The sequence below is a fragment of the Artibeus jamaicensis genome, unplaced genomic scaffold (genome assembly GCF_021234435.1).
Source record: "Artibeus jamaicensis isolate MK-2021 breed Jamaican fruit bat unplaced genomic scaffold, CSHL_Jam_final scaffold_847, whole genome shotgun sequence".
NCBI classification, from domain to species: domain Eukaryota; kingdom Metazoa; phylum Chordata; class Mammalia; order Chiroptera; family Phyllostomidae; genus Artibeus; species Artibeus jamaicensis.
In genome coordinates, this window is record NW_026522057.1 from 23,808,748 (window position 1) to 23,830,266 (window position 21,519).

Sequence of the window (21,519 nt, forward strand, 5' to 3'; positions counted from 1 at the left end):
GAGGTGAAAGAGGGAGCCATGTGGTTTTGGCAGAGTGTGGACCCCCTCTTTCCCAGGTGAAAGGGAAAAACCACGCAGCTTTGCCAGAATGGAGATCCCTGCAGCCAGGTGAAGAAGAAAGCCACATGCTTTTGGTGGAGTGTGGACTCCTGCAGCTTTGGTAGAAGAGGCCCACGCGGCTTTGGGGTGCCCCCTTTGGCCGCGGGGCCTGAAAAGCAAGAGAGACTTTGATTGAAACTGGGTACAAAGGACTCTTGCCAGTGGACCATGAGAGGGTACCACAGTACTTTGGATTAACTGGAGATCCTGCCTGCACAGTGACACAGCTGACGGTGCCAGCGGTCTGCAACACAGATGTATGCTCTTTTCCTGATTTACGGTACCTGGAGTTGGGACAGTGGGAGAAGGGAGCGCTGTGTGGGTGTAGGTGTATACCCTAAAGGACTTTGATATTTTAGTGGTGGCATTAGGCCTGAATAGCATTAAGTAAACATTTTGTTTCCTTTTCACAAATCTCTGGCATTAAGAGATGTCTTTCCAATTGGCGGCGGACAGAAGGGCCCAGTAGATTTTAGTATTTTGGTTTTTTTGGGGGGGAGGGGCCCCTGTTGTATAGCAGTTTTGGGCATCCCTAGGTGGGCCAAATATTGTATTGCCCCTCCTTCGGACCTCTTGTTGTTCGCTAACACTAAGACAGACCGTCAGACTCTTGTAAGAACTCACACCTCGGTCAAGGTGACACAAAGGGAGAAAATGTTTGGAGCCCATTCGTCCGGACCACACAGCCTGGAAAAGCTGCCCTTTGGTTCCCGACTCCCTGCACCTCCGCAGCTGCCCCCTTTCCTGTCGTGTCTGAGACCCGGTTCTTCAGTTTTTCCCGAGGGCTTCCCTTTTTGTTTCCATGACGTGGCACCTCTGTTGGGTCCGCCCGAGCCGGGCTCTGCTGCTGCCCACCCTCCCTCCCCTGACTTTGGTGCTGGATCACATCCCTGCCACTGCAACTCGAACCACCGACTATGAGAATCACTCAAATTCTGTTTAGTTACCATTGGAAGTGTAAATCATTAAAATGACCATTTATATCTAAAAACGCAACACACGCGGTTCTATAAGGTGCAGATAAATCCCCCAAATGCTCTGAGCGCTGTGCAGACCAGGAAGGCCGTCTCAGGAAGCAGCGGATGGGCAGAGAGCAGTTCGTTCAAACACTGCCCGTCTCTAGAGATGCCCCCGTGTTTCACAGTACGGCCACGGGCAGGAGCTCGCCCTGCCTGGGACTTTGCACAGGGAGCACGGGAAGCAGCTTTGAATATCTCAGATTTTCCCCTAAAATTCTGCCTTGTGGATGTTACAGTGGGGGCAGAGACCTCGGAAGGGGCTCTTTTTCTCTGTTGACTTTGACAAAAACGTGCCCGGACCACCAGCCTAACAGGGGAGCCGCTCTGCACTTTCACGCCCCGGCGCAGGGAGTGGTCGTGGGAGCTCTGTATCTGATGGGGTTGCCCCTGAGCCTGGCCATGCCTGCAGGCGGAATTTTATTTATTCCCTTTTTTAAACTTGAAAAGATCAAAATCGCCCCTGCAGAATGGGAAGTGGGCCTTAAGTAAGGAACCGCGTGCTTCAGACCCACCGATTTTGGAGTTTTGCGCCTGAGACTGAACATGAAGCATTACCTTCACGCACGCACGCGCACACAGGTTTCTGGAGGGCGTGCGCTGAGACTCCTTAGACCGACCGGCTTTCCATGGCAGCCTTGTGACGAACTGAACTGCGTTCTTCAGCATCCATTTCTTTCTTTCTCCTACATCCTTTAAGGGGTGGAAACCTGACGGTATGAGTGGACTTAAAAAGTAACGCAATTTCCCAGGATTAGAACTCCGCCTCTTCGCTCTGGTGTAATGTCAGAGTCTCTTCTCTGCGTGCACGACAGAGGGAGACGGTGCTGGTCCTGGCTCCAGCCACGCGTCACATTTCCAAAGAGAATGAGAAAAATCTACCTCCGGTTGGGGCCCTCCTCAGAGCCACTGCCAGTGCCTGCGACCTTCAGATGTCAAGCATCCTGCTGGTGCCTCAGTGTGCGAGGGGAGGGCAAGGAGTTCTCTAGGGCTGTCACAGGGTCGTGGACATGACTGTGAAGCCGACAGCAGCTAGAAATCACCAGATGCCTGCAGGAGCAATAAGCACACGCCCATCCCCTGAGCAAGGGCTGGCCTCAGAAAGGATGAAAAACACTAGTAATGGGAGAAATCATCTTGAAGCACACCTCTGCGACGAGTCCGTGAACTTCCTGTTCCCAAGGTCCCCTTTCGCACAAGCTGGCACCCAGTGTGCAGAGCTGACCCTCCTATTTGCCAGGAGCCCGGGCCAGGGCTTCCTCTGGCGGGTTCTCTGCTCCAAACCACACCTCCCCATCAGAGGCCAGCCTAGGGAGAGAGAGCAGCCAGTCTATTCATGTTCTATCAGTCTGGTTTGTTTTTTGTTTTTGTTTTTCCAGAAATTACTCAGAGCATAATCAACCAGAAGAGGGATTTTTTTTAGAACATTCTAGGAAAGAAAAGGAAGCCACCCAAATCGTATTCCGTCTCTGACCCTGGCAGGGCCCTGTCTGCCTGCTGAATCCCAGGGTGCCTCCTGCCCAATCGCACCCCCGAGTCTCATCCTGCATTGCAACTAAGATTTACTTTGCAAAGGGGAAGAAGATGAGGCCAAGGCAGGAGGAGTATAAGTCAATGGAGGGGAGAAAGGGAGGCCAGGAGGAAAGGAAGGGACATGCTGGGGGGCGGGATGGAGGGAAAACGATGTCAGCAAAAGGAAAAGGGAGAGGATAAGCAAGCAGGGAGGAGGAGGAGGACAGTGTAGAGGATAAAGCAGCTTTTACTTCTTTCCTGCCCAACATTTGGCTCCATCAGGTCGTAAACACAGGGTTGCTTAGAGGTGAGGGGTGTGCAATGTGTGTGTGTGTGTGTGTGTGTGTATGTATTTAAAGGTTTGATATTTCATTCCTGGAGACGGACCCCTGGGGAGGTGCACCCGTGGCTCAGCTCACCTAAACCAGGCTTCCCCTCTGATGCCAGACAAGCCAAAGGCCCCTGCTCAGCCAGGCCTGGGAAGCCCTGAGGTCAGGGGAACACAGGCCCTTTTGCGGCCCCTCGTGTTCCAGGGCCGGCCAGCAGAAGAAACCCCCACATAGGACGTCTCTGCCTTTGAGTTGGCAGCCAGCCTCGGAAGGCAGAATCCAAATGCCGACAAAGGGATCGGACTGTTTTCCCAAGCATTTGTTCGGCCTTTAATAAGTAATGATCTAAGGTCTCTAGGGGAAAGAAGGAGAAAACTGCCAATAGGAGATTTAATTTGCCGTAATCAACCCCTTGTAGCATGCAGAGGCACATAGTACGAGTAAAAGAATTAATCTCTACCAGGAAGAATCCAATCGCTTATGAGGCTAAGCTGGCAGTTCGGGTTTGCGCGGAGCTCTCAGGAGTAAGGCTACAAGCTCGGGTTTCAGATCTGAATGGGACACTTCATTGAATTGGTGCACCTGTGCATGACGAAGGGACTACAATGCAAATAGAGGAGTTCTCCCCCCCTTAGACACCCCCCTCAAGGAAGCATTTAGGGAGAGAATAAAAAATTGCTGGGCTCTGGCTGCCCCCGTGCAATGCTCTCCTCGATTCCACTCTCGGGGGCGGGCCGGAGGGCCTGCCAATCATGCCCAGGTTTGCTCTGTGCACACCGTTTTATAATCCTCAGAGTGGAATTTCATAGCCCAGCAATGCTTTTTGCCTTTGACATTCTCCTGGGCAGGATTTATTGCTTCCGAGACGGATGTGACTTGAATCAATTATGGCTTTTAAGCCGTCACTCTGGAAGCAGCGCCCAGGTTCCCTGGAATGCCTTTTGTCTGGCTTCGTTCAATTTGTAAGCCGACGTCAGCGTATTTCATCACACTCCCGCACTACCAAGAGTCCTCTGAGAACGGAACGGAGCCCGCTGTGGTCACTGCCCTTGCAAAGCTCGCAGCCTGCAACACGCAGGCCTGTGGGACGTCTATTAACGTTACAAAATGCAGTCCGAAAGGAAGGGGCTACAGAGCGGTTATATTTACATTCTGCTGCCCTCCCGCTGTCGATGAACTTGGAACATGAAATCAGCACAGGCATTCGTCTTCACAATGGAGGTAAGAAGTAATGTCAAAAATGAATGAGAAATAATTGAATTTCCAAAACTGCTCAATAAAGAGTCTCATTAAAAGGAACCGATCTTGAAATGCCTGCTTCAAAACTGAAAACTACATATCACCCCAGGCCGTCCCCCACATGCTGGGGTTCCTTAGCATTTTGTAACCTTGGCCATGACTCATTGCACAATGACTCACTGCATGGAGAGTTAATCTCAGAGGGGCTCTGGACCTGGGGGCTTTCGGTAATGTGATTCTAACTGACCAGCCAGGGACTACACTCATAGCCACAAATAACGTTTCAAAAAGTTAGCGGTTTGGGAAGAAATGAAATGAGTGGTATTTTCGGACTGTACTCATCCCAGCCCGCCTCATCCTGAATGCGTCTGAGAGACAAGCGGGAGGAATCTTCCAACCACAGGAGGTGCAAAGGACGTTCCCCGGACACCACACTGCTTTCCTCCCTGGATTTCTGCGAGTCTCGTCCTTCCAGAAGAAGCTCCAACCCACCTTCCTTTCAGGGAGTGTGACGTAGGGGGAGCTCACTACGGCCGGCTGTGCTCTTTCTACTTGAGAAACTTCTAGCAGGCCTGGGTTTGGGATCCGGAGAGAAGGAGATAATAAAATGTTCCTACTCAGTAATCACATTATATTGAATATTTTAGACCCATTAGATTAAAAAAAAAGGGAAAAACATTTGGACAGAAGTTGTCAAGTGAATTCGACATTTAAAGGAGCAAATATTTCCTTAAGCCATGTTAAACACTTTTGTGACCCGGTTCCAGGCACTAGTTCACCTGTGAAGAAGAGGGTGAGGATGGATGACATTATTCCCTTAGATCGTGCAAAACTGCAGTTCACACGGTATCTTTCTTTGGGGGTTTATGTAGATAGTTTCCTGGGCCGGGGTGTTAGCTCTAGGCCTGGTCCCGGCAGGGAGGAAAGCTAATCCTTTCAAGAACAGTTTGCTCTCTTTTATTTAGCAAATTGTTCTAAATTTCTCTTTCTTCTGAGTTTTAAAGCTGGCCGTGGGAGCTTCTGAATCGTTCTGTTTTCTACCAGACAGGCTTGGGGAGAAAGGAGAGGCTGAATGGGCTGCTCCTAACAAAGGGGGGAAGGGAGAGGAGGAATAAAATGAAACACTTCGCATAATTCAGGCACAGCAACGTGAGGGCTCTGAAATCCCGTGGGGAGGCTTCAGACATGCACAGGTGAGGAAAGGACAAAAGCTTTGCCATTTAAAGTCTTACTGATATAAGATCCAGGCTTCAGAATTGATTCAAGAAATAAAACATAAAATGCCACCATGGCAGAAACAGAAGCAAAGCAACCACAGTGCAGTCGGATTCAGAGCAGAACGCAGGAAATCGCTAAGTGTTCCGACCCCACTGTTACTGAACAGGGAAGCAGCTCAGGAAGAATGCTCCAGGGAAGACAGATACAAAAAGCGCCAAACCCAAAGAACATTTCCTGAAGCATTCCTAGGTGCCGAAGGAAGAGGCGGGAATGACAATAAAATCTCAGCCTGGCTTCACTAACACGAAACCAGCAATTTGCTTTAAACACCTGGTGTTTGCCTATCAACATACCTGGAGAGACCCACCAACAAAACCAGATGGAGTAAATACATTCTTTTAAAAATATTTCAATAAAAGAGTGCACAAGGAGAAACCCTGAAGAATAACACTTCAACGACAACATGCAATGAGCTAACTTCCTTCTGCAATTAATTTATTCCTAGCACGAAACAAAAGAAAGAAAACCCCAAACCCAACCCAGGGCTGATGCCCTTTCTGGTGGCACGTCACATGGACCAAAATATCCATTAGTTACTCAGCGATGCTGTCGGGGACAAGTACCGCTCTCCTCCGAAGCCTTTGCCAGCTCTGATGGCTGCCAAGTTCGTATGTAAATGGGTTTTCACTTTTTCCAAGGCTAATGGGAGATCTGTGAAATTCTCAGAGACCAACACATACATTATTTTTAAGCCCTATTACTTTGACTTCAAAACAAGCTATTTTAATACTAAATCCCAAATAATACCCTAGCACAAATCCAGCATTCGATAAACTCAGAACAGAATGTCTGTTTCTCACGACGGCAGCTTTAAAATAAGGGAGGTGGTTAAGTGTTTCTGCGTCACTTGAGCCACGAAACCACCACAAAGGACCCCGGCGACCGGCGCAGGCTGCCGTCAGTGGGTCTCCGTACCTGGGCGTCCACGAGGAGGTGCCTCATCAAGGTCATGGAGCTCTTCAAGGTCTCCTTCTCAGCGGGCACAAAGGGGTCTTTGTCCTCCTCCAGTGCCTTGGACTTGGTGACGATGAAATGAGATATCTGGTCATTCAGGGTGTGTAGTGACTGCACCGCTGCAAAAAAAGAGAGAAAGAAGGAAAGTGGAATCACAACAGGTGACGTTCAAGGAGAGGCTGGCTAGTCATTGTCAAAGCGAAAGCAAGAGCGTGCACCTGAGGCATAATCCAGGCAGCGTTATTCGGCCACAAGTGTCTTCCATACGTGTGGACAGCTAACACACACTTACTGAATGCCTCCCAGGTGGCCAAGCCTACGGACGGTGCTTGGGGACAGAACTGTGGGCAAAGCCAGGCACGACACCTACCCACACAGAGCGCCCCTCACAGTCCTGCTGGGGAAGCTGAAGAGAAGCAAAGTAGCAAAATGCTTCCCTGAAGGTGATTTTGGGGTGTGTTTCTGAAGCACAGAGATGAACAGGGCTTGAGGGGGCAGCCCCAGACGAGATCTCCATTTGCGGTAATAGAGTTGGCTATTCTACCTCTAAGCAGATGGCCACTGTCATTACGGTTTATGAAGGGACAGTGGCCATGTTTTCCAGTCAGTGCCACATGTGTGCTGGGAGAATTCGTTCTCTGTAATTCATGCTGCGCTTGCTACCTGATGGGTTAAAGATTTTAAGACTTCATTTATTTGTGATGCTTATGGCCTCTTCATTTGTTCCATTGTGCGTTCAGTACGAGCAGAGATTTTTTTAAAAATCTCTTTGTTTATGGTTATACCCTCAACAACTGGAACAGTGCCTTGCAAATTGAAGGTGCTCCGTGAATATTGTTGAATTAATTTCCTTTCATCTCCTTGGGTTGACTTTTTCTTTCTTATAGAATTTCTATAATCTTCAAGTGAATTTATTCTTTTCAAACCAAGAATAAGTAATTCAAGGGATTCCCAGGAAAGCCACTGCACAATTTCTTTATTATTATTATTTACTTAGTTTTAGAGAGAGGGGAAAGGGAGGGAGAAAGAGAAAGAGAGAGAGAGAGACATCAATGTGTGGTTGCCTCTCATATGCCCCCTACTGGGGACCTGGCCTGCAACCCAGCCATGAGCCTTAACTGGGAATTGAACTGGCAACCCTTTGGTTGGCAGACTGGCACTTAGTCCACTGAGCCACACCGGCCAGGGCCCACTGCACAATTCTGGTGGTGAAAATTAATCCTCAAAAACTAGTGTGCGGCGGAGTGACTGAGGACTTCTGGCCAGGAGGCGGGGAAAGTGCAGATTCGACTCTTGCTGTCGGTAGTTAGAAAACTGTATGAAATCTTAGAAGCCATTACTTTTAGACACAGCACAGGACTGGGCTCATTTACAAAAGAGAAAAAAAGCCAAGTTGAGCTCTATCACCACCAGGTATTCCGGAAAAAAAATGTCCACACTTCTGCCAGGGAAGACGAACCCAAGGAGAGCCCAATCTCACTGAATTGAGGAGGCAGAGATTGAAAAGCATCAATTTGCTGAAATTTGCAAGACAGGTACTGCAGAGGAGGGAGCTAGTTAAGCTGAAATCTTCAGGAGTCGGCACAGGGATCCTTTGAATTATTGGCTGCATGTCAATCCTGTGTGTGGGCAAAAAAGTACTCCAAGAGAGGACAGTACCACTTGGGGAGCTGTAAGCCAAATAATCCCAAGGGGCTCTCACGAGGCCACAAGTCACGTCATGTTTACCAGCTGAAGTGGAGAAGCTTCGTCAGAACACAGAGTGGATTTAATAGGGAGGACCCCAGAGAGGACAGACTTTAGATACTAATCTAAATGGTTCCTGCAAAAAAGGCCACTCTAGGTCCATCAAAAGAGTTTAAAAGTAAGCCTTGAAAGGAGTGAATTAATCTGCAAGTAACTAAACACCTGCCAGAAAAAAATTGAGCATTTTTGGAAGAGTACAACAAAATCTAGCACCCCAAAATACAAAAGTCATAATGTTCAGTATTCAATAAAAATAACCAGACATATAAAGAAGCAAGAAAGTCTGACTCTACCCTGGAGAAAAATCAGTGTATAGAAACAGACCCAGAAATAACAAGCAGCAGTATTAGCAAACATGTCTTTTAAGACAGAGATTGTAGATATGTTGTTCATGTTCAAGGTTGTAAAATAAAACATGGTTGTAATGAGAAGAAAAATGAATATCTAAATCAGAATCAAATGGAACTTCTTGGGATGAAAAATGCCAATATCTAAGATAAAAACTTTACTGAATTAAATTAGTAGCAGATTAAACAATACAGAAGATCAATAAACTTGAAATTATAGTAATAAAATGACACAGAATGAATGAACAGAGCCTCTGACAATTAAAACTGTCTGACATGCACGCAGCTGAAGCCTGCGGGTAGGGGTGGGGCAGGAGCAGAAACTCTATTTGAAGAAATGAGACAAAATTCTTTCCACATTTGATAAAATTATAAACCCACAAATCCAAGAAACCCAATAAATGCCAAGAAGGACAAACACAGAGAAAACTACACTGTAGCATTATATGATCAAACTGCTAAAACACACAACACAGTGAGAGAGAGAAAATCTTAAAATCAGCCAACGGGGGAAAAAAAGGCATCTTGCATTGAGAGGAATAAAGATAAGAATGACGTCAGACTTGTCACAAGAATCTAGCAAACCAGAAGATAATCCACGCATTTTCTAAGTACCAAAAGACAAAGACTCGTCAGCCTAGAATTCTAAAACCAACAATGTCTTTCAAAAAAAATAAAGGTGAAATATGGACTTTCTTAGGTAGATAGAAGCCAAGAAAACCCATCACCAGTAGACTTTCAAGAAAAGAAACGTTACGGAAATTTCTTTAGGCAGAAGGAAAATGACATTACCTGGAAACTTTTATTTATCATGAAGAAAAGGATGCTTGAAAGGGATAATATGTGAATAACAGAAACGCACTTTCTCATCTTTTAATTAATTAAAAAAATACGCCCTGGCTGGTGTAGCTCAGAGGATTGAGCACGGGCTGTGAACCAAAGGGTCACCAGTTCGATTCCCAGTCAGGGCACATGCCTGGATTGCGGGCCAGGTCCCCAGTGCGGGCCATGTGAGAGGGAACCACACACTGATGTTTTCTCTCTCTCTTTCTCCCTCCCTTCACAAATAAATAAATAAATAAAATCTTTTTAAAAGCCCTGGTTGGTGTAGCTCAGTGGATTGAGCAGGGGCCTGTGAACCAAAGGATCGAGGTCTGATTCCCAGTCAGGGCACATGCCTGGGTTGCAGGCCAGTTCCCAGCAGGGGACGCACGAGAGGCAACCATACATTGGTATTTCTCTCCATCTCCCCTTCCTTTCCCCTCTAAAAGATAAATAAAATCTTTTTTAAAAAATCTTTAAAAAAATAGATGGCTTAAGGCAAAAAGTGATGTAGGACTAATTGTTTTAGCCAATTAAACAGGAGCAGACATGAGTTGTGCCATGTTGAAGCAGAGGCTTTAAGAGACATCGTGTGGTTGCACCATCATTTCTTTCCCCTTGCCATGCGAATAGCCAGATCTCACAACAAAGAAGACATGTAAGTGGACAACACACCTTTGCTACTGTAAAGCACCAACGTGCTGGGGGATGTTTGTTACTGCAGCACAGCTCTGACTGTTGCACAGTCACTGGGCCAGGCAGTGACTCCACGGAAGGCAAGACTAGGATTTTGTTCACCATGCTTCACTGATGTTCAACAAAAAGCAGAGGCACTTGGAAATGTTTATCGAATGAACAGTGGGTTTGAGAGTACAGATTCTAAAGACAGACGGCCTGGGTCTCTGTCCCACCTGCCCCTCCGATTAGCTGTAATTATAATAATAAGAATGACAGTTTACTGAGTGCCTGTCATGTGTTAGGGGCTTTAAACATCTTTGTGCAAAATGGTGAGTCACAGAGAATGTAGGTCCTGGGGCCAGAAGCCTGAGTTCAAGCCCAGCTCTGCCATTGACTGTCTGGGAAGCATGATACGAGTTACTTTACGTCCCACCGTGCCTGGCGAGTTGTCAAGCTCGATGCATGTTAGCTGCTGTGATCGGTAGAGATCTGTCCTAGATGAGGAATTTGAAGCTCAGAGAGGCTCCCCCAACAGGGAAGATGAGACCCACGGCCCTGAGTCTCCAATGCCATGTTCAGGATCTCGTCCCCATGTCACACTACGGACCCAGAATAACGTCCACACAGACAGCACAAGTGGGGTGTTAGACCACCTGCACCAGCCGAGGGGGGCACGATAAAAGTGAAGGCAGGGCAGAGGACATGCCCAGATTTGGGGGGGTCGCACATGTGAAACAAGCACATAGCCTCATGCCTGGCACACGGCAAACAGCGCATGTCCTGGAAGCGGCTAAGATTTGAAACCTTTCACTGCTGCTTTTCCACCTGTATTTCTTGAACCTTTTCTGTCCACTTCATACTTTCTTCAATGATAATAATTATTATTAATAACATAGCAAACATCTAGATTGCATCGCATGTTTAAGAAGCATTATCTCATTTAATCACCCGACAACTCTATTAAAGAAAGTGCCATGGTACCCCGGCCAGGTGGCTCAGTCAGTTAGAGCGTCGTCCCAACGTGCCAAGGTTGTAGGTGTGACCCTGGTCAGCACACACGGAAGAGTCAACTAGTAAATGCAAAGAGAAGTGGAACCGCGAATCGACGTTTGCTCTCTCTTCCTGTCTCTCTAAAATCAATCAATAAAATTAAAAAGAAAAGAAAGTGCCATGATGACCATTCCTGTTCCACAAATGAAGAAACTGGATTGAGCAGCTTGCCCAGGATGAGATGCCGAGTCACGGAGAGCAGTGGGGTCCGCACCCAGGCAGAGCCCCTGCACGTCATCACCACACTCCGCGCGCCCCCTGACCCTCCCACCCATGCCACGCAGAGCGACCCTGGGAGCCCAGTGCCAGACTGTCCACCTGGTCACCCCCTGTACTTTTGCAGGTGGGGAAACTGAGGCCACGAAAGATGACTCGGCTCCCTGAGATGCGCTGGCGTCCCTTTGAGAGCATCGGCCCGGAAGCCGGTCGCCTGGGTCTCAGGCCCGCCTGCCCCCCCCCAGCCAGCTGCACAACCTCGGCTGCGTTAACTGTTCTGTGGCTGTGCCTCAAGTCCTTAACTCACTGGTGGTAACTAGTTGCTATGTTTGCAACTGAGGTTAGTTATTAACATCTTGCTAAGTAAACAAACCAAAGATGGTCTCTGAGTATATTGGCTGGTAGGTTGTTTATTTCTCCACTGCAGACTGAGACACATTAGCTCCAGAGCCTACCAGTGCCAAACAAATTTTCACACGTTTTTTCAAATACAGCCCAAATAAGCGGATTTTTAGCTATTTAGAGCCTCTCTGCTTTGCATACTCCGCAAAGCTGTGCCCAACATCTGCTAGCCACAGATGAAAAGGGAAACAAAGGCCCCAAGCCACTGGCTGCTCTCTGACCCGGAGACCCTCCACTGGGCTGCTGACTGACATCCCCAGGACACCTAAGGCCCCTCCGGGCTCCCCCTGTCCCGCAGGAGTTCCCTTGCCTGGTCACCTCCTGAGTGTCTGCCCCTTGTAGTTCGGGACAGTTGCCTGCTGCGATGGACTTCCCCTGTCAGCAAAAACAGGTCACTGTGCCCCCTCAGAAAAGCCCGCGTGTGCTACTGCCACCTAGTGCTCATATCTTTTCCTTTGATGAGCCCCCAGACCCCTTGACTCCTCCTTACATTACCCACGTGTCTATCCATCTCGGATCCCATTACAACTATTCTACCGCTTCGTCCAAAATGAGAAAACTAAGTGCACACTGAATACCAGGGAGTAATGAGAGCGGGGAGGAATGTCCCCCCCACCCTGCCCCGCACCCGCCGTGTCCTTATGTATCTGTCCGGTTGGCTTCTATCTCCCTCCCTCTCCTCCTAATAAAAGAAACTCTCTTTCCCTTTTGTGGAAACGCCCATCCCCACTTGTGGCTCCTGTAGGGCCGAGCCCCCTCCCAGGTCCCAGAGGTGGACGCAGAGTCTAGGCCTGGCCAAGCCAAGGATCTATCTCCCTGGCAACAGCGGTTGGCTTAGGAGAGGGCGTGTGGCCGGAACGTGGCCACCAGGATCGAATCCTAGGACCATTTGCCAGAGCTGTTAAGAAAGAGCCTCTTCATCGCCGGGATTGCTAAACAGGGGGTTCTGCGGTTCTGCTGGGGGCCTTTGGACCTCTTCTCCGAGGGGCCTCCCCTGAAAACAAAACCGCCCAAGGCGAGAGGCAAATACCACTGGCAGACAGGGAAAGAGGGTCTCGTCTGCACTGGGACAGCGTTGGGTCAGCACCGCCCCTTCTCTTCATCAGCCTATGGGCTTGGGTTTCCGTCTTTGGCGACCAGGAAGCCCTGGTGACAGGACGCGCCTACACTTTTTCTTTAAGGTGGTAGCGCTGCGTGTGATTATTTCTTCGGTGTCCGCCCCACTCTGCGGCAGATTAAAAGTGATCTTAACGTTGGTCTACTCCTTCCACTGGGAGGTAGAATGTAAACCCCTTCCCTCTGAGTCTGGCTGGTCTTGGTGACACAGGTGACCAGCAGTAAAGGGCAGAGGTGACATTCGGGGATTTCTAAGGTTAGATCGATCACAAGAGGCCTTGCAGCTCTGTTCGTGATCTTGGACACTCGCTCTGGGAGAAGCCAGCCGCCACGTAAAATGTGTCGCTACCCAGAGACCACGGAGCTTTGAGGAAACCCACAAGGCTGGACCACAGAGGGAGAAGCAGACGCCCCACCAGCCTCGGCTCCTCTAACCATCCATCCAGCCTGCGTTCCAGACACGTGGGCAAAGACGCCATGGAACATGCCTGTCCCAGAAAATGCAGTGTACGGAAAAGCCAAGGAATGCGGCCATTGCCATACCCAAGGACCTCGACACCCGGCCCCAGCCACCTTCCCTGTTCCAGTCTCCCCCGATGAGGCCTCCGTGACCCCGGAGCCGAGGGGAGCTGGCCCTCTGCACCACCCCACGCTCTGGGCCCACAACCCCAGGAGCCCAGGGAGGCAATGATCTTCACCGCTCAGTTTTGGGACAGGCTGTCCCCCGGCCATAGGTGAGAGAGCCACCCTAGAAACCCGCAGAAACCCGCAGAAACCCGCAGCCGCGGCTCATCAGCATTTCCCCAGCCCCCAGCACGTGGCGGTGCTCGAATGAGTGAATGTCTGTCCAACAGAGAACGGGAGAGCAGGTCGGTGATGGGAAAGGCTGCGTCCACTCCACTGGGGCCCCTCCTCCACCCCATCGCCCGAGAATCAGGTGTCCTGCACATTCTTCTCCACTCGGCCTATGGAAATTTTAACCAAATAATGCCGTTTTTAAATTGTATGATGGATGACAGAATGTGGAGCCAGCTATATGCTTTCTTACTTCCATGAGTTTAAGAAATTGATTCATAAAAACGACTTTATTGGGTTGGTGGCTCTGAATGTAAAATGATGTCGAATTCATTTTGTGTTATTTTGGTCTACAGATTTGAAGAAACATGTGTGTCCATGGCTGGCTTATTTATACGAAGTGCTCATTTGATTTCGCTGTACATTAATGAGTATTTATTTGAGTTTCATAGGAGGATGGCACATTCATGGGTTGGCAGAAGAAAAAACTAACAAGTTTCAACATTTTATGTCATTAGCAAAAATAGAAGGTGCACATAACATTCCCTAATGTCTTCAGGAGAGGAATAACGGCTTACCACACTGCGTCTCCGGTTTTATAGGTCAGATGAAGTACAGAACATGAAATAATAATACGACCCTCAACACTCATTCCACGCAGACACATCCAGATGTCACTGAGATGGGCTATTGTACATTTTTATAGAAAAATATACTAAATGAATCATATCATGGGACACAGCCTCACCACAAGAAGCTCGCTGATTTTATGGTCTTGTCATGTGTGCGACCCACAGATAGTAACGCAAAATCGAATTTATCCCTACGTGTTGAACAACCCTTGCTTTTCATGTGTCTCCAATCCCACGCTGCAATTCTGCATTAACACGCTCATGCGTTTCCAGTTCTTGCTTTAGCACGGCCTCGTTAAATAAATGAAGCCTAAATAATTCAGGTATTTTCTCCCCATTGTTATAATAAAACTCATTCTGCAAGTTGGTATTGGAGGCAAGGATGTAGAGAAACTGGCCCCCTCATTTATTGCTGGTGGGAATGTAAAGAGGGGATGATACAGGGTTGGGGGGGTGGCAAAAAGGGATTTGGAATGGTGTCCAGAACTCAAGGTGTCTAGGAAATATTAGAGACATATAAGATGTCCTCACCCCTTCCCCCCCACAGGTGTGAGTTGAGGGAAGGGACACATGGAGCAGGAACATGCAGAGCTGTTTTGTACAGCCACAGCCTTGCAGCTAACCCATGGCCTGGTCATTTAACATATCTGTAGCCTTTGGTGGTCACTTGGATATGTTAAATGGCTGTGGCCAGGCTTGGAGCCAGGGGGATGAAGTCACTTCCCCCAAGATATAACTGGGGGGAAGGTGCTCCGAGTTACAGCGCCTGTGTGGGAGCTTGGATAAGATTGGCTCCATGACATAGGGCCACACCTGCCCAGACTCATAATGGCAGCCCAGTAAACTTATAATAATACAGAGATACTGGCAGGTGTAACTGATCGTGGGAGGAGTTGGAAATGGGGGTACAGAGGAAGACTGGCACGGGGATTTAAACCCAGACACAGCAGCCATCAGGGGAGAGCCACGTGGATTTAGCAGAGTGGGGACCCCTGCAGCCAGGTGAAGAAGAAAGCCACACACTTTTGGCAGAGTGCGGACCCCTGCAGCTTTGGTAGAAGAGGCCCACACGGCCTTGGGGTGCTCCCTTTGGCCTCATGGCCTGGGAAGCAGGAGAGACTTTGACTGGAAAAAAAGGGTACAAAGAACTCTTGCCAGTGGACTGCGAGAAGGTGCCACATGACTTTGGATTAATTGGAGACCCTGCCTGGACGGCGACACAGCTGATGGTACCAGCAGCGGGGAAAAATGGACATGTGCTCTTTTCCTGAGTTACGGTTCCTAGAGTTAGGACGGGGGGAGGAAGGGAGGGCTGTGTGCGTGGGTAGACATCATAGAGGGTTTTGATATTTTAATGAACACGTTAGGTTTGAACAGCATTAAATAAACATTTCCTTTCCTTTTCACAAATCTCCGGCACTGAGAAATGTCTTTCCAATTGGTGACTGACAATTAGGCCCAGCAGGGGGTCTGGATGGTATTAGTACACCATCCTCTGGAGTCTGGGCCCCGGGGTATCTGTTCTGTTACAGTATTTTTAGCATCCCTGGGTGGGCCAAATATTGCCCCCCTTGGACTTCTGTGCGGTAACAGGGAGGCCACCGTGGGAAAGTCTGGAAGTCCCTCAACTGGCTACACAGAGAACTTCCGTATGAACCAACAACCCTACTCCTAGGTACGTAACCAAAAGAACGGAGAGAAAGGTGTTCAAGGACACCCTTGGCCACAAGTGTTCACAGCAGTGATGGCCATAACAGCCAAAGGCAGAAGCAACCCAAAGGCCCGCCACATGATGAATGGAGGAACCTAAGGTGGCATCCATACGACAGATACTATTTGGTCACAGGAGGCGATGAAGTGTCAACACATGCTACACCAGGCGTGAACCTGGAAAACAGGCTGCTGAGCTGAAGACACTGGTCACAGAGGCCACATGTTGCTTGCCACATCCAGACCAGGCAAGTCCACACAAACCACAGACGAGCGGTGGACAGGACCAGGGGAGGGAGAGAGGCAGGGACTGCCTCGTGGGCACAGAGTTCCCTTCACAGGGATAAAACATTCTGGCGCTGGGCAGAGCGGACGGTCACAGAAAACTGTCCGTGTCCTCAATGTCCCCAAATGGTGCACGTTAGAACGGTTCAACGGTGAGTTTTATGTGGTTCCTGTTTTACAACTAAAAAAACACTGGGCGGCCAGTTCGAGATCATACATTAAAAAAAAAAAATCAGTGCTGAAACATAGTCCCAGAATCAGACCTTGCCTGGTCCCTGTCATGTAAGGGCGACACTGTGGACCCTGCAACTGGGGTTCGTCTTTTGGCAAAATGAAGACAGAAGGCAACGTGCTACCTTGGCACCAAAGGAAAAGGTGTTACGTTGCATTCCCGGTCAGATTAAAAAGTAAGCAGTTAAATAAGCCCTTAGCACGATGAACCCCTGAGAGTGATGGACCACACATCTGTGAGGAGCGGGAGTGAGCCCCACGGAGGTGATGCGGGGCTGGCCACACCCAGAAGATGAAATGTGCCTGAGTCTCGGACACCCCAGCCCATGGCCAGAGAGAAGCTTGGGGACGATCTACCCAACCACAGCCCATTGACAGTGGCCCATCATTTAAGGGCATTGGTAAACTTGGGGTAGAGACCTTATGACCTGGGCCATCACTTTTCTCATGTGTCACATGGATATAAAGCCATGTCTGCCCTGGCCAGGTGGCTTAGTTGGTTAGAGCATCATCCCATACACCAAAAGTTTGCAGGTTCAAATCCCAGTCAGGGTGCGTATGGGAGGTGACCAATCAATGTTTCTCTCTTACATTGATCTTTCTTTCTTTCTCTCTCTTTCCCTTCCTCTCCCTCTAAAATCAATAAATATATCCTCCTTGGGTAAGGATTTTTAAAAAGGCATATCTACTTCACAGTAATGAAGATTAAACTAATGAATGTGCTAAATTCTTAGAACAATGCTGGCCTAGAGTTACAACTCAGTGTTCACACTCAGCTGTCGTCCTCGTGATTGTTACTGTGGCTGCAGCCTGGTCCCCACGACCCTGGAGCAGGCCTGGTCCTGGTGTGGTGCTAAGCCCGCCCTGCCACACGGGGGCGCTCTGGGAGTCATGTACCTGCAGCACTGGAGGCTCCCTGGGAATCAGCCCCCGACCACTCTCCCAGTGCTGTTCGTCCAGCCCACCCCGACATGTCCCCAGTCCACTCTCAGCCACCGTCCTCAGCCCACCCTGACATGTCCCCATTCCACTCTCAGTCACTGTCCCCAGCCCACCCTGACATGTCCCCATTCCACTCTCAGCCATTGTCCTTGACCTGCACTGTCCAGCGGTCTGAACAGGCCCTGAGATGTGGAGTGAAGTTAGGTGGCAGGGAGACCCCATGTGAATGGACGGCCGTATTCTTGGGCGCCGTCTGGATGTAGACACGGCAGCCAGAGGGGCAAAGACAAGAGAGAGCAGAGGCGCAGAGCAGCAGTGAGGACAGCCACCTTTCGTGTCCCTGCTGCCATCCATTCTGAGTCCTCACCCCTCCTTTTCCTTAAGCTTGAACCAGTTTCTGTTCAAAGAGGTCCCTACACGAGGCAAACCCCACATCTGATGTCCTCTGTACACTTACATTACCTGCCTTCAATTTCTCAAAGCTGCCAGATGACCCAGGAACAGGGCTCACTGCTTGGGCTGGTGTTTCCCATGCCTTGCTCAGAGGGCGGTGGTGGTAATGACCAACATACCACTGCCATGGCCACCAGTAACGGCACCTGCTCCTTTTTAAGCACTTACGGAACCTCAAGCACAGTGCTGAGCACTTTCTATGTATCACTGAGTTTCAACGTCATGTAACTCATGCTTTGGTCCTATTGGCTCCATCCCTCTGTTGGGAAAATGGAGACTCGACAGTATGGGTCATTTGGTCCCAGCCACACAAGCAAATGCTGTGAAGGACCCCATGGCCCTCTGGCTCTCCCCGCTGGACTGGACAGGCACCGCCAGGTGGGCGGGAGGGTACAACAATCTATTGCTTCACTGAATCTACAGAGTGTTAAGATCCAACAACTTGGTATTCAAACGACACAACCTGGAACCAGTATCATCTGCATCCTCTGCTGCAACGAGAAAGCTGGGTGCCTGCCAGTGCCGCCTATTTCCATCGGAGTTAATGCAAAAAGCTACCTCCACTGGAACAGGGTCCTGGGCACTCACGCCAGCAAGCAGCAGACAAGCATCAACTTGCACAAAGGTGACAGGTGCTTTCCCTCTCGGGGTCTCCTTCTGTGGGGACACACGAAGCTAAAGAACTGTCCATCACTCTGGGTCACACCCAGACAGGGTCTCGCTGTGCACTGTTCCGCTGGTGCTCAAAAAATGCCTCACTTCTCTCCATACACACGTTTCCAAGTCACCAAGGCCCCCTAACGGAGGCTGCAAGGGAATAAACTACAATCGAACTGCCCTGTGAGAGATGGATTCTGACAACTTCCTGGAGCCAGAAGGCCCGCCCGGGCGGGATGCACGGGTTTTGGTCTGAATGTCGTTGTCCAGGTAGAGACTGCAATGAAAAAATGGGCTTTGGCTCGAGGAGGAAGAAATGGAGCCAAGGCTGTGTCACCCTAATGGTGACAGAAGATTGAACGCTGTAACCGTGGTCCTGATGGGACTTGCTCTCCCCTGGCAGGAGTCTCACTCCTTTCCTGGAACCGATTAGTTTCCTGAAAGGAAGCAGAGAGGTTGTGCTTGTGCAACGGCTCAGTGCATCTCCCACGGGATCGGCCACCCCAACACAGGTTTGGGGGCTCGCATGTTTGGCTGCCCTCTTCCTTCCAGGCCCCGATTCCAGCCTGGATCTCCACCCCAAGGCCTTTCACCCCCGTCCTCCTTATTCTTCCTTATTCCTCTAAATTCCATTTTCCACATGTTCCTGAATTTCACCTTTGTATTGATTGTGGTAGCTCTGTCTTCCTTTTCAAATGAGACGACTGGTCCCTTGTGCCGGGATGGAAATGGCCTGTTCTCTCTCCCAGCGCCCAGGGGTGGGGGGACCCAGGGGGGGTGGGGAGACCCAGGGGAGGCGGGCCATACTTTCTATGACAACGCAGGCACAAAGAAATACGGAATGGAGTGCAAAATTCACGTGGAATTTTAAAACAAAACACAAGATTTCAAAGCAGGTTCCTGCTCTGTTCTGACTTGGGGGCTCCCAATTCTTTTCCTGCTCCATTAGCTGTGTTTTCACAGCCAAGTTCGAGGTTCCTGGGGGTTATCACCTCCAGCCCAGACGCGTCGTGGCCCTTTCACACAGCTTAGGGGGAGACTCTGGCCCTCCCCTTCTTCACACGGAATTCGCAACATAGTCTTCCCTTTCTAACTGAGTCCATAAAAGATGTCTTTAAGTCTAAATAAATGAAAAAAAGTGAATTTCCCAACTATGCACAACTCAACATAAATCAAACAAAATTGAATAAAACAGGGGACCTGCTTTTAATAACAGAATATTTGCGAGTAGCATGACAATTGTACCTAAATAAGTATCACTGGAATGTGAGAGCATGCCTACAAAGTTGAACTCTGCTGGATTCAAATATAACACAAACGTATTTACCAAACACTTGATAATAATAATGCTATGAGTAATAATAATAATAATAATAATAATAATAATAAACAACTCCTGTTGACTCAGCAGCACTCGCACGAGTGCCGACCCCTGGTCAGACTGGAAACAACAGTCCGCACCACTGAGCGCTGGCTGGGCTCCAGGGCCCGTGCTCGGTCCGTGTGATGTTACAAGTCTCACAAAAACCCGATGGGGGCCTGGTGACCTGCATTTTGCAGATGAGGAGCTTGAGGACGGAGACATCACTTGCTCAAGGTCATGCAGCCACTCAAGGACAGACCAGGCATCCCGGCCCCGTGCGGTCCACCTCCAAGGCCCTGGACCAGCACGTGAAAGCATCAACCAAAGCACCTGGTTTGAGATTATGACGTGAGGTGCACCCTGTGAGTTATTTGGGCTTGAGGCAGCTAAGGACACCCTTTCTGGTCTTACCCACCTTCCGCGCTGTCGGCTGTTGGCACCATAGGAAGAGCGTCTGCTGGAAGGTGCTCAATAGCCCACAAGGCGACAATAGTCACCATCCGTGGAGACCCTGGGTGACAGCCCAGCCTACTTGTGGGGCCCTGTTATGAGCTTTTGCTGAAGACGCTGAGCCAGGAACAATGCAGCCACACGCAGGGCCCCAGGCTCTACAAGGACAACAGGAGGCACTGCAAGCCTGAGGCCGTGGGGGACAGCAGACCGTTCTTTCCAGAAAGAATCTGGAGAGCAACCACCTGAGTGGTTCCTTCACTTTGGGAGGTGGCATAACCTCAACACCTCATGTCAAGGGGCTGCGGACACTTCATGATGCAAGGCGAGGCCGGAGGCAGCCCTGGGCAGCCCGAGGACACACTCTGCATGCAGACATGAGTGAGAGACCACCCCCCCCCCCCGGAAGCCAAGCGAGCTGCAAACAGGAGGTGTCCCGCCAGCCGTCCATGCCAGAGGCAAAGAGTGCGGAGCAGGAGAAACAAACTGCATGTCAAATAGATCCTGGCCTTCCTGGCCTTCCTGGCCTTCCTGCCTTTCCTGGGGGCCTGCACCAGGGTGGAGGTGGGGTCCAGGCCCAGTGAACGGGACACCCGGCTTCCACGGGAACGGACTGTCTTCCTGGGCCGGATGTGCCCTAAGCACAGCGTGACAAGGAAAACGAAAATAAAAATATTATTACCCCGAAGGGCTGCTGTGAGGACCAAAGGAATTACTGTACATAAAGAACTTACACCAGTGCCCGGCCCGTGGCAGAGACCCTGTGAGCTCCTGCGGTTTTATTAGTACCACTAATTCTACTACAGTGAGAAAGGCAATAACGACCCCTGTTGTTATATTTAAAGTTGCAAATAATCAAGTAGCCACGGACACGGTGGAGACATCGTCTGCCCCCAAGGAGCTGACGGGGTAAAGGGAGACTGGCGGCGAGCAGGTAACTCCAAGTGTAAGGAGCTCCGGGACTCAGACCACAGGAGGCCACGGGGAGAGGAGACACGGCCACGTGCAGACCAGCGAGGGAACGTCTCCCGGACCCGCGTGGACAAGTTTTTACTACCTCCCATCACGGTTTCCACGGGCCTCTGTGCCCTTCCACAGAGCCGAGAATTCCAAATGAGCATGAAACCCACCTACATTTTTATTGCTCTTGAAAATATTTCTTTAATAAACCTATTTCAGACTTTCAGCGGGAGACAG